This window comes from Pteropus vampyrus, unplaced genomic scaffold (genome assembly GCF_000151845.1).
Source record: "Pteropus vampyrus isolate Shadow unplaced genomic scaffold, Pvam_2.0 Scaffold186, whole genome shotgun sequence".
In the NCBI taxonomy this organism is placed as follows: domain Eukaryota; kingdom Metazoa; phylum Chordata; class Mammalia; order Chiroptera; family Pteropodidae; genus Pteropus; species Pteropus vampyrus.
Window position 1 is genome coordinate 2,388,136 of NW_011888967.1, and position 12,979 is coordinate 2,401,114.

At 36.3% G+C, this 12,979-nt stretch overlaps 1 protein-coding gene and 1 pseudogene across 2 annotated transcripts in view; one reads left to right on the top strand and one right to left on the bottom strand.

The window, feature by feature from the left end:
* TRPM3 (transient receptor potential cation channel subfamily M member 3) overlaps positions 1-12,979 on the top strand; it is a 512,305-nt gene that overhangs the window by 205,161 nt on the left and 294,165 nt on the right. The window lies entirely within an intron of this gene.
* LOC111746407 lies at positions 2,145-2,263 on the bottom strand (annotated as a pseudogene).

Below are 12,979 nucleotides of genomic sequence, written 5' to 3' on the forward strand. Positions count from 1 at the left end.
ATAAATATATTTATATTCGACATTTTTCTTTTTTACTTTATGGTAAACTCAACAAAAAGCAATTTTTTTTTATCTTTCATTTTCCTTGTTAAGGAAAAAAAAAGTATGTTGATGCCTAATTGGGATCCTTTTCTTTTTTTCCAATTATTTTTATTTTTTTAGTAGTACCCCAAGTACACTTTTAACAGAGTACATTGAGGGAAATTATCTCTTTAGAGAGTCAGGTGGAAGCCACCGTTCACACTTTAAGAGATCCAGAATGTTAGTATAGGAATGCCAACGTGGCATTTCCATACAACAGAGCTAATCCCCACAACCAAACTTGTCAGTCATTTTGCTGCGTATTAATGCCTCAAGTCCCATTCAAACAGCCAGAAAAGTTCAGATCTTTGTTTTAAGTGTAAAGCCCTGCTGATGGGCCAACTTTGTCCAGGCCTCCAGCACATTGTCTGTGCTTCATGACCTGGAAAAAAGATCCATTATATCTGAAAATGCTAACATTTCAACACAGGAAAGGACATTGAGGTACTAACCAACACAGTCATCTTTCTTTTGTAGTGGATTTGGTTTCTGAATTCCTTCCTGGGAAAGAGTTCCGGCTGTAATTTTCCCCTAGCCAGCTATGGGGATAACATCTTCACATCTCCCATTCATTCTGCCCCCTCTTTCACATTTACAGCAGAACACATTATGCCTTGTATTATGGAATCTTATGTGCTTGGGGCAACCTCTGCACCAGACTGCACACAGGACACAGGAGCAAGGTTATGTCGCTCTGCTGTTTATGACACAAACAGTGAGCTCTTTCAATAGGTTCTGTGACCTGTATCCTAATAAGATTCAAGCCAACAACTTTCTCTTCCCCTGAAACATTACTATGCACAAGTCACAGGTCATTCATTCATTCATTTATTCACTCACTCATTCAGGATACACTAGGAATCAGGCACTGTGAGTTATTCAACAGGGAGCCCCAGCACCTACTGCAGTGCCTGGAGATGAATATGTCCCCGAAAACTGAATCAATGAGTAAACTGCCTGTGTTTTGCTCACAGTTGGCATGATTCTTATTCAAATAATAGGTGAAATATTGGAATGAAAACTGAACTGACTCTAATTTGTCTTACACAGATGTAATAAATTTTTGTCTCTTATGCAAAATCTGAAATTTCAATTCTCCTATATCCTCCTTCAGATTAAAATAAGTGGTCTTTAGAGTAACAAAAAAAAATCTGAACAAGTTCCCATTCAGTTGTCGGCATTTATTGAATATGTACAGTGTCAGGTACTAAGGAAAGGAGTCATCCCAGATCTCTAGTGTGAGGAGGTCAAGTGTAACCACAGCTTTGCTGAGTATGTGGTGTGAATAAATGAATGGGCACGCCTGAACTGGGGCAGAAGCCATGACCAACCTTGCAAGATTATGCTCATTTGCTCCTTGGACTTCTCTGATCCTCTCTTTGCTATGTGTCATTTTCTGGCAAGGTGATAAACTTGGTTCCTTATCAGCTAGACATGTTGGGGAGAAGCAGACTTGGGAAAAAAGAACTAAGTAACCATTTCTGTGTGTTGCTAACTAAATATTCAGTGTTTACCCCTACATTCTATGTAACCCTACCCCCAAATACCAAAGAACAGGAATGTCAATGTATAATGCTTGCCTTGCATGGCTGCAGGTGTCATAGCCCAATTGTACAATAAGCACAATATGTAACGTTGAGTCAAAGCATGACAATGATGAGCATCATCAGCTGGTATAAAGTCTATGAAGGACTTTCACATATGTGCTCTCATGCAATCATATATCATAAATTATCCTCTAGGATCATTAGTCAATTATTAATAACTTGGAAATTAACAACTTGAAAACAAATAAAATTTACCTTCTCTCTATTTTCTTGTGCCGTTAGGTAATATCAAAAATTTAATGCTTCAAAAGCTTTAAATTGTCAAAATCTAACAATCATCCACAGGCCTACATATTGCTGCCCCTCTTGTATTATAAACAACTAATTTTTTCATTTTAAATGCTTAAACTTTATTTGCAGGTTTTTTTTTTTTAGGTGAGGCAACCCTCGGTTGACCTCACAGATTGCAAGGACCTTGTCAGCTTACAATCCCTTATTTATTTTATTTATTTTTAATCACTACAGCACCCAGTCTTCCTAGGTGGTCTCCCATCCAAGTACTAACCAGGCCCGGCCCTGCTTAGCTTCTGAGATCAGACGGAATCGGGCTTGTTCAGGGTAGCACGGCCGTAGACTTTATTTGCAATTTATTCGGAAATCTATTTAAATGTATTTCTGAATATAAAATAAAATTTCTGAGTATTCTCTCCATGGTATATTTCAAATTCCATAAAATGTTTTACCACCATGAACACGTCTATCATGTTGCTTACCAAAGTCATATTCAATCTACCTTGTTAAGAAAAAAAAAGTTGAATGTTACACCTTGATAATTTCGCTCACACAAAATAAGCCATCATATTAGAAATATGCCTTCAGATTGTCCTGCCCTTCTTTTTTTTTTTTTGTTCAATTTTTAATTAAGTTTATTGGGTAACACTGGTTAATACAATTATATAATTTTCAGGTGTACATTATCATTTGACATCTGTATATTCTACTGTGTGTTTATCACCCAAAGTCTAGTTTCCTTCAGCTACCATATATTTGATCCCCTTTACCCACTTCACCCTCCCCCTAAAATCTATATTTGACCCCCTTTACCCCGTCTACCTCACCCCTCCTCCACCACCCCACTAGTAACCACTAGCCTATAGTCTATGTCCATGAGTCTCTCTGTTTGTTTGTCCTGCTCTTATGTTGCTTTTAGGTTTATATTCCACGTATAAGTGATATCATGTGATTTTCAACTTTTTCTGTCTGGCTTATTTCGCTTAGCATGATTATCTCGGGGTCCATACATGTTGTCACAAACGGCAGTATTTCGTCTCTTCTTATGGCTGAGTAATATTCCATCGTATATATGGATCACAGCTTCTTTAGCCAGTCATCTATCATAGGACATTTCAGTTGCTTCCATGTCTTGGCCACTATAAATAATGCTGCTATGAACATCGGTGTGTAAATATCTTTTTGGATATGAGTTTTTAAGTCTTTGGGGTAAATACCCAGTAGAGGAATTTCTAGATCATATGGTAGATCAATTCTTAGATTTTTGAGGAATTCCTTACTGTTTTCCATAGTGGCTGCACCAATTTGCAGTCCCACCAGCAGCGTATGAGGGTTCCTTTATCTCCGTATACTCTCCAAAATTTGTTATTACTTGTCCTGTTGATTATAGTTCTTCTAACAGGTGTGAAATGGTATCTCATTGTGGTTTTAATTTGCATTTCCCTAATAGCTAGTGATGTTGAGCATCTTTTCATATATTTGTTGGCCATCTGTGTGTCCCTAAGGAGAAGTGCCTTTTCAAGTCCTCTGCCCATTTTTTGGTTGGATCATTAGTTTTTTTTGTTATTATTGAGTTGTATGAGATCTTTGTATATTTGGGACATTAGGCCCTTATCGGAGGTGTTGCTTGCAAATATATTTTCCCATTCGGATGGTTCTCTCTTTACCTTGTTGACGATTTCCTTTGCTGAGCAGAAGCTTTTTAGTTTGATGTAGGCCGATTCGTTTATTTTAGCTTTTACTTCCCCTGGTTTTGAGGTCAAAGTCATAAAATCCTCTCTAAGTCCAAGGTCCTTGAGTTTAGTTCGTATGTTTTCTTCTATGCATTTTATTGTTTCAGGTCTTATATTCAGGTCCTTAATCCATTTTGAGTTAATTTTGGTGTGTGGTGACAGAAAACAATCTAGTTTCATTCTTCTGCAGGTGCCTTTCCAATTTTCCCAGCACCATTTATTGAAGAGGCTTTCCTCTCTCCACTGTATGTTTTGGGCTCCTTTATCAAAAATTATTTGCCCATATAAATATGGGTTTACATCTGGAATTGATTCTGTTCCACTGATCCGTGTGTTTGTTTTGCTGCCAATACCATGCTGTTTTGATTACTGTCACTTTGCAGTGTAATGTGAAGTCAGGCAGCGTGCTGCCTCCAGCCTCATTCTTTCTTCTCAGGATGACTTTGACAATTCGGGGTCTTTTGTGCTTCCATACAAATCTGATGATTTTTTGTTCCATTTCTTTAAAAAATGCCAATGAAATTTCAATAGAGATTGCATTAAATCTGTATAATACTTTAGGTAATGTGGCTATTTAAACTATGTTGATTCTTCCATTCCAAGAACAAAGAATATCTTTCCATTTCTTTGTATCTTCTTCGATTTTTTTTAATAAGGTCTTACAGTTTTCATTACATAGGTGTTTCACTTGTTTTGTTAAATTTATTCCTAGGTGTTTTATTCTTTTTATTGCAATTGCAAAAGGAATTATTTTTTCCACTTCTTTTTCTGACACTTCATTATTAAAGTATAGGAAAGCTATGGATTTTTGAACATTGATTTTGTATCCAGAGACTACTGTATTTGCTTACTGTTTCCAGTAGTGTTCTTGTGGAGTCTTTAGAGTTTTCTATATAGAGAATCATGTCATCTGCAAATAGTGACATTTTCACTTCTTCGTTTCCTATTTTGATGCCTTTTATATCTTTCTCTTGTCTGATTGCACTCACTAGGACCTCAAATGTTATATTGAATAACAGTGGTGATAGTGGAAAGTCTTGCCTTATTCCTAATCTTAGAGGGAAGGTTTTTAGTTTTTCAACATTAAGCATAATGTTGACTGAGGGTTTGTCATAGATGGCCTTTATTATGTTTAGGTACTTTCCTTCTATACTAATTTTGTTAAGTGTTTTGATCATAAATGGATGTTGTATCTTGTCAAAAGCTTTTTCTGCATCTATTGATATGATCATATGATTCTTATTTTTTAATTTGTTTATGTGGTGTATCACATTAATTGATTTGCATATGTTGAACCATCCCTGTATCTTTGGGATGAAGCCCACTTGATTGTGATGTATACTTTTTAATATGTTGCTGTATTCAGTTCACTAATATCTTATTTAGTATTTTTGCATCTGTGTTCATGAGAGAAATTGTTCTGTAGTTTTTTTGTGTGTGTGTGTTACCTTTATCATGTTTTGGTATCAGGGTAATATTGGCCTCGTAAAATGAGTTGGGAAGTATTGCTTCCTCTTAGATTTTTTGGAAGAGTTTGAGGAGAATAGGTATTAAATCTTCTTTGAATGTTTGATAGAATTCGTTGGTGAAGTCATCTGGTCCTGGACTTCTACTTTTTGGTAGGTTTTTGATGATTGTTTCAATTTCCCTACTGCTATTTAAATTTTCCAGTTCTAGATTCAGTTTAGAAAGGTTGTATTTTTCTAAGTACTGGTCCATATCTTCTAGGTTATTAAATTTGGTGTTATATACTTTTTCATAGTATTCTTGTATGATCTTTTCTATCTCTGCGATGTCAGTCATAATTTCCTCTCTTTCTTCCCTGATTTTGTTTATTTGTGTCCTTTCTCTTTTTTCTTTTAGTGAGTCTAGCCAGAGGTTTGTCAATTTTATTAACCTTCTCAAAGAACTAGCTCTTCGTTGCATTTATTTTTTCTATTGTTTTTGTTTGTTTGTTTGTTTTCAATTACATTTATTTCTGCTCTAATTTTGATGATTTCTTTCCTTCTGCTGACTTTAGGCTTCATTTGTTCTTCCTTTTCTAGTTTTTTAAGATGAAGTGTTAGGTTGTTTATTTGGGCTCGTTCTTGTTTTTGGAGATAGGCCTGTAATGATACAAACTTTCCTCTTATGACTGCTTTTGCAGTGTCCCAAAAGTTTCCATATGTTGTACTATCATTATCATTTGTTTCTATGTCTCTCTTGACCCAATTATTCTTCGGTAGTATGTTGTTTAAATCCATGTATTTGTGGTTCTTCCTGATTTCTTTCTGCAGTTGATCTCTAGTTTCAAAGCATTGTGATCAGAGAATATGGTTGTTATTATTTCAACCCTCTTATATTTGTTGAAGCTATCTGTGTCCCAGTATGTGGTCGATTCTTGAGAATGTTCCATGTGCACTAGAGAAGAATGTGTATAAGCAGCTGTTTTGGGATGGAAGGCTCTGTAAATATCAATTATGTCCAGTTGGTCTAATGTGTCATTTAAGGATGTTATTTCCTTACTGATTTTCTGTTTGGATAATCTGTTCCTATCCAACAGTGGGATATTTAGGTCCCCTACTATGATAGTGTTTTGGTCTATTTCTCCCTTTAGTTCTGTTAATAATTGCTTTACATATTTCGGGGCTCCATGATTGGGAGCATAGATATTAATAAGTGTTATATCTTCTTGGTGCACGATTCCCTTTATCATTATGAAATGTCCCTCAGTATCTTTTTTTACCTTTTTTATTTTGAAGTCTATTTCATCTGATATTAGTACCGCTACTTTCGCTTTTCTCTGAATGCCATTTGCTTGAAATATCATTTTCCACCCTTTCACTTTGAATCTATATTTGTCTTTGGAGCTGAGACATGTCTCCTGAAGGCAGCATATGGTTGGATTTTGTTTTTTAATCCATTCTGCAACTCTGTGACTTTTTATTGGTGAGTTCAATCCATTTATATTTAGGGTGATTATTGAAATATGAAGTCTTCTTATAGCCATTTTATCTTTTGCTTTCTGGTAGCTCGGTGTTGCCATTGCTTCCTTGTCCTTGTGCTTCTGTTTTCTTTATTTTGGTTGGCTTTTGTGGGTTTTCCCTCTGATCCTTCTTGTTTTATGTTACATACAATGGTTCTAAACCTTTGGCGTGTGGTTACCATTATGAATATGTAAAGGATAGTTATTTATATACAGTTGTCCATTTTCTTTTGTGCATGCCTTATCTCCATTCCCCTTTGCAAATGTGGATCTTTGAATCTCCCCCTTTTCAGTCATTGTTATCTCAATTTGTCCCTATGTATGCTGAACGTTCATTACTATCTCTTCTTATTATTTAAGCTTATAATGCCCAGTTCTTAATAAGGGTTGCACTCCTTTGCTCCTATATGCCTGATAGTCACTGTACTCCGAATTATGTTTTTGTTTTTGTTTTTTTATCATTTTGTTTTAAGTGAACTGACCCCTTTCAGTATTTCCTATAGTGCAGGCCTCATAGTGGAGAATTCCCTCAATTTTTGTATGTCTGGAAAAGTCTTAATTTCTCCTTTATATCTAAAGGAGATCTAAAGGATACATTATTCTAAGCTGGTAGTTCCTTTCACTTAATAGTTTAAATATTTGATTCCATTCCTTTCTGGCTTGTAAGGTTTGTGCTGAGAAGTTCAAGGATAATCTAATGGGTTTACCTTTATAAGTTACCATTTTTTCTCCCTGGCTGCCTTGAGAATTCTTTGTTGTTGATTTTTGATAATTTTAATACAATGTGTCTTGGTGAAGGGCTTTTTGGGTTGAGATAATTGGGTGTTCTGTTGTCTTCTTGAATTCCAAGCTCCAGTTCATTCCTTAGATTCGGGAAATTCTTGTCCACTATTTGTGTGAAAATGCTTTCTAGTCCCTGCTCCTTTTCCTCGCCTTCGATATTGCCCATTATTCTTATGTTTCCTCTCTTGATGGTATCAGCTAGTGTTGAATTTCTCTTTCATTATTTTTCATTCTTTGGTTTCTCTCTTCTTCCTTCTGATTTATTTCTAGATTTCTGTCTTTGATATCACTGATCCTTCCCTCCATTTAGTCAACTCTATTTCCCAAGCTTGCTGTTTCATTTCTCAACTCTTACAGTGTGTTCTTCATCTCCAGAAGTTCTATTTGGTCCTTTTTGAGGGTTTCAATCTCCTTGCTCTGCTCATCTAATTTTTCAATTTCTGAAATTGTTAATTTGAGTTGTCTTGGATCTCACTGAGTTTTTTCTGAAGTACCATCCTCAATTCTCTGTCATTTAAGCTGCATATTTCCATGTCTGTAAGCTTATTTTCTGGAGATTTTTCTCTTTCTGAGATGCCTTGTCACTTTGGTTGTTCATGGTGTTTAATGGACTATTTCTCTGCCTGAGCATTAATGGAAGTGTATTCTGCTATTTTTCCAGAGAGATTTATTATATAAAGGTCTCTCTTTAGCCCGTTGCAAAGAAGGCACTTTTCTTTTGGTTTCCAATAGGTGGCGTCTAAGCCTCTTGGATCCCTGCTTTATATAAAGTCTTAATAACGCTTTTTAAATTTTCTTGTAGATATTTAATCATGCTTGCTACCCTCAGTTTCAGTCCCTGTCAATGTCAGCGACAGTCTTGGCAGCATTTGCTCAGATTCCCCTGGGGCTCTGCAGTGATCCATCTCAGAGGATATGGGGAGAGGGGCCCTCCAGATTGGGGATTTGGGGCTGCGGCTCAGTCTTGGTTTTGCAACATCAGCTGGCAAAAAGTCAGCTGTTGTTCCTCTGTGGTCCTGTCCAGCTTCTCTGCTTTCTGCCCTGATGACTGGGCCCTGCAGCTGCAGCTATCCCAAGCAGGAATGTTCAGGGAACTTGCCGCAGGAACTCGCTGCTCCTTCTCCCCTCCCCCTCCTCCTGCAGGAAGCTCCGGAGGCTTTGAGAGGCAGCTTCTTTATTACTCCCAGTCCACCACCTTACACCCAGGGTTCTGACCTGTGGTAGCTCTTATGCGCAGATCCCACGCAGTGCAGTTTGGATGTTTTTTGTTGAGTTTTAGATGTTCAGCTTATTGTTGTTTCAAGGGGAGAAATCTGGGAATGTCTCTCACTCAACCATGTTTCCAAAAGTCCTCTATCTTGCTCTTCTTATTACTTGTCAGTGTTTAGAGATTTTCAAGGGTTTTTCCACCTCCCCTCCCGCCCCCCACCAAAGACTGACTCCATATTACATGGAAATGCTTATGGGGCTATTAATCTACTCTGCCCTCTGAGCTCAATGATCAAGGAGGGTGTATCCTTTGGTTTTAATTTTGTTGTCATAGCCATATCCATAACAATTTTGTAGGTTATTATGCATTTTCACCTAATCTTTGATTTTACATTTTACAACCCCACATTTATTTCTTTTTTTTTAATGACACTTTTATTTTAGGCTACCCTGTTTCTTCTGGAACAAGGCAGCATATAAATAGCACTGAACCAAAGGACAGTGTTAAGGCAAACCAATTAGTGATTTCTGTTGAAAACAAATTGAGGAGAAAGGTTGCCCTTTTTGTCCCACTGAAAATATAGAAAATAGTTTTGAAAGCTCTTTAGAAACCTCAAAGATGTAAGCCGTTCATAGTGTCTCTGACTGGGAAGGAAAATATCGCCTTTATGAAAGTGTTGTGACTGCCTGCCTGGGAGGCCAGACACAGATTCTTCCTCTAGGCTGACCTTTCTCATCTCATTGTTAGTGCTATCAGTCTGGACCATCACCATGATTTAGGGCAGAATCAGAAGTCTTGCCCTACAGCCAGGTTGTGCAGTAACTTTGGCTAGAAGAAAAATGAAGAGGGTATTTGGAAAGGTCGAACCATTTGTGGTGGGAAAAGACTAGAAATTCTTGTTAAAAGATATTTGTGGATACTTCCCAGTTTTGTTCTATATGTATAGAATATGCCATTCGAGGTAAAGTATTTAATTACTTGATTATCTTTTAATTTTAATAACTTATTTCTATAATGCTCTGGTCTATTTGTTTTCTTCCGTTATCCCTTTTTTTTTCTCTTCAGCTCCAAATTTTATTACTTTTATTTTTATTTTCTTACTCTCTGCAAGAAGTCTTTAAACCATGACCCACATTTGTACCGTAGTCATTTGGTTTTCTAGAGATTTTTTTTGACCTTTAATAAGTTTGCTTATATCTATGTTATTAAAGTTATAATTCCCACACTCAGAATGTGATTTTTCTTTTTTTGATAAGCTTATTATTAAGTGCCCTTCCAACTCTGAGATTCTCTGAAGTATTTTTTCTGTCCAGGCAAGAAAAGGATAATGAGAATTTATGCAGTTCTTATTCTTATATTCTTAATAGATATTTTTAAGCAGTTATAATGCTACAGTAGCATAAATAAACCAGTCTCTTCAAATCTACATTTATCCAGTGGTTGCTTGATTCATTCATTCATTCATTCATTCATTCATTCATTCTTCAAACATTGAGCGACTTCTCTATATAAGCACAATGCTAAGAATTATTTCTATGTTGATAAACCAGAGAGGATTCTTAACCAGAGGAGTTCACAGTCTAGTAGTGCTAAACACACAATTAAGCATGTGCCATAAAGTGGAATCATTAATATGGTTCAAGCATCTATGGGGTGCATTAGAATACAAAGGAGTGGCCACTTCTCCCTGAGGTGTAGGTAAAGAAAACCTTCATAGATGTCCTCCAAATGAAAAGATAATGATTCAGTTGAATTTTGTAAGACAGCAGACTTGTAAGGGGAAGACAGGGGCGGGGTGGGGGGTGGGGCGGCATGGAAAGGGCAGTTTGGACAGAGAGAATAATACAAGAAAAACCAAGGAGCATGAGCCAGCATAAGTGGTTTAAGGTTTGGGAAGTAGTTCTGTGGCTCAAGTGTGAGGTGAGAAGGTGAAATATATTAAGAAATGAGTAAGGAAAAGGATGGAAAATGGCTGTGAATGCCAGGATAACTATGGACACAAACCTTTTGGCAGTGAGGATCCATTAAAGAATATGATCATATTTGCCTGAAAAACCCTGTTTTAATAAATAAACAATAACTATAAAATTACCTCCGGCAATGACAAGTCGTCTTTAAAAGCTACAACAAAATGTGGTAACAGGTTTATAATCAGTGAAGGTAGTCTGTATTATCTAATAATATGAAATCTCTTTCCCTCTTCCAATTTTATTTGCCCTCTTTTCCATTCCAGTTTCACTTATATCTTTCAGTCCTTTCCCATTATCTTCCATGCTCCTTTCTCCCTCTAGCAACAAATTTCATGTTCTGTGAACATTTCATCCAGGCTCTGGCATTGGCTTCAGTTCTTTTCACTGATTGTTTTCTATAGAGAGGTAGTACATTTATTTCTGTCATCTGAGCTCCATATTGGTAACATGCTTGCCAATTAGGCACACATTTCCCAAAGCCATTTGGACCACCTTCACTCACAGTAAGGGTTTGAATTTAAGAGACTTGTTCAGTTCAAATTTTATCAGAATCTTCTACTATCCTCAGGCCGCTTTCAAATTGGTAGAAATAGAGAAAAAAAAAAACAAAACACAAGTACACTTTCAAAAACTTTTACTTTTAAATGTATTGTGATCTGCTTATTGAGAATTTAGATCACTACAATACCAAAATACAATACCAAAATAAAGACTGTTCTAATGAGTCACTCCATATGTAGCACTTGTCAGAGATCTTATTCAAGCAGCGGTATCCACAGAGCTAGCAAAGCTCTAGAAACTGGGGTTAAAGCTTGGAGTTATTTTGTCTTGAACTATTAATTATCTGTGGTTTAATGATAACCGCTTAGACAGCTTGAGCCTTGCTATAATTTACCAGTCTGACCTTCCTTGACCTTCATAAGAGATGCTATTAAGGGCCAGTTAGCTAGTCCACAGAAATAGAGGACTTTCTTCTAGGTTATTAGCATAATTTAGAAGCCATTGTTTGTTTAATTTTACAACCCATTAGAATATTCTGCTTCTTCCCTTCACTAAACACAATCAGTTCCTTCTCCCAGTTGGAAACATCGACCTACAGATTTTATAACTTTTCTCAGAAGTTACCTCCGGGAAAACAATATCCTTTTCAAAACTCCGCCTAGACTTTGTTGAGCTTTTACTCCAAGATTCTGGAGCTTTTTGGAGCAACTGTCCATTATAGTGAAAGATCTCCATAAGGAATTGTTGGAAAATCAAGGTCTAGTTTCCACCCTGGTATTCACTATCCTTCGTGCACCTCGGTTTTCTCACCTGTCAAAAAGATTGGTCAGAAGGTTTGCTTAGCTCTAAAATGCTCTGTGGTGGTGGGCAGTTCTCTACACTGCTCTGTCATGTAGAAAACATATAAACTAGAGAAACTGGATTTAATAAGGCAGATCTCCCAGTTAGACATTAGTTCCTACAGATCTCATCATTATTTGTTAGTGGTAATCTTTTAATTAAAATCTGCCTAATCCACTCCAAGAGTGAGTGATATACAATAAACATGTTAGGCTTTTATTAATAAATGTTAAAATATCTTACTACACAACAAACATCACTTCTTATTAAACAGCTTTGTATTTTTTTTTCTTATTTTTGTTATTGAAAGTACTCATTGTCTCTATCCATTCACAAATTGATTAATACTTTTTGTATAATAATTCATGCACATTCATTTTTTAATTTTTTGTCTTCTAGCATCCAATTCTTTATTTTCTGTGACTATCTCTTAAAAGAAGTTGAAGATATGGCAGCCATCTATTTCATGTAATCAATATTGTAGTTGAAATAGAAAGTTCATCCAGACCTCAAGATATTTTGAAGGATTTTAGCCTTTTAGTGATCAATTAAGCTAAATAAATTTGTAAGATTAAATCACCACTTATCACTAGACTGTAGAGCTATCCTGTGTAGCCTACTCTACAAAGCCATGACAGGAAGATAGAAATTAACATGCCCCAAATTAGCCTCTGTGTAGACACCTTACATGGCAAAAACATTAGCAGCAACTCACACAAAACAGAAGATACCACCCTAAACCTCTTTATGAATTGTTACTGTTCTCATTTCTATCTCTTTTACTAGAGATCAACTTTCATCTCATCCTTTTTTCCAAAAGTATTCTTAATCTCTAACGATCTTTCTTGTGACCCATCAATTATATTTTTTTAGTTCCTGTTTGATCCTTTAAACCACCTGCTATCTGGCCCATTTGACCTGTAACGAATGCATTTTATAAGAGGGAATGTTTCCCCATGTGATGATATTTCACTGGAGTCACTCTCCTGTTTATCGCCTCATTGCTAATTTAAGGTTATCTAATACTTTTGCCATCTGTAGTCAAATTTGCTATCTCT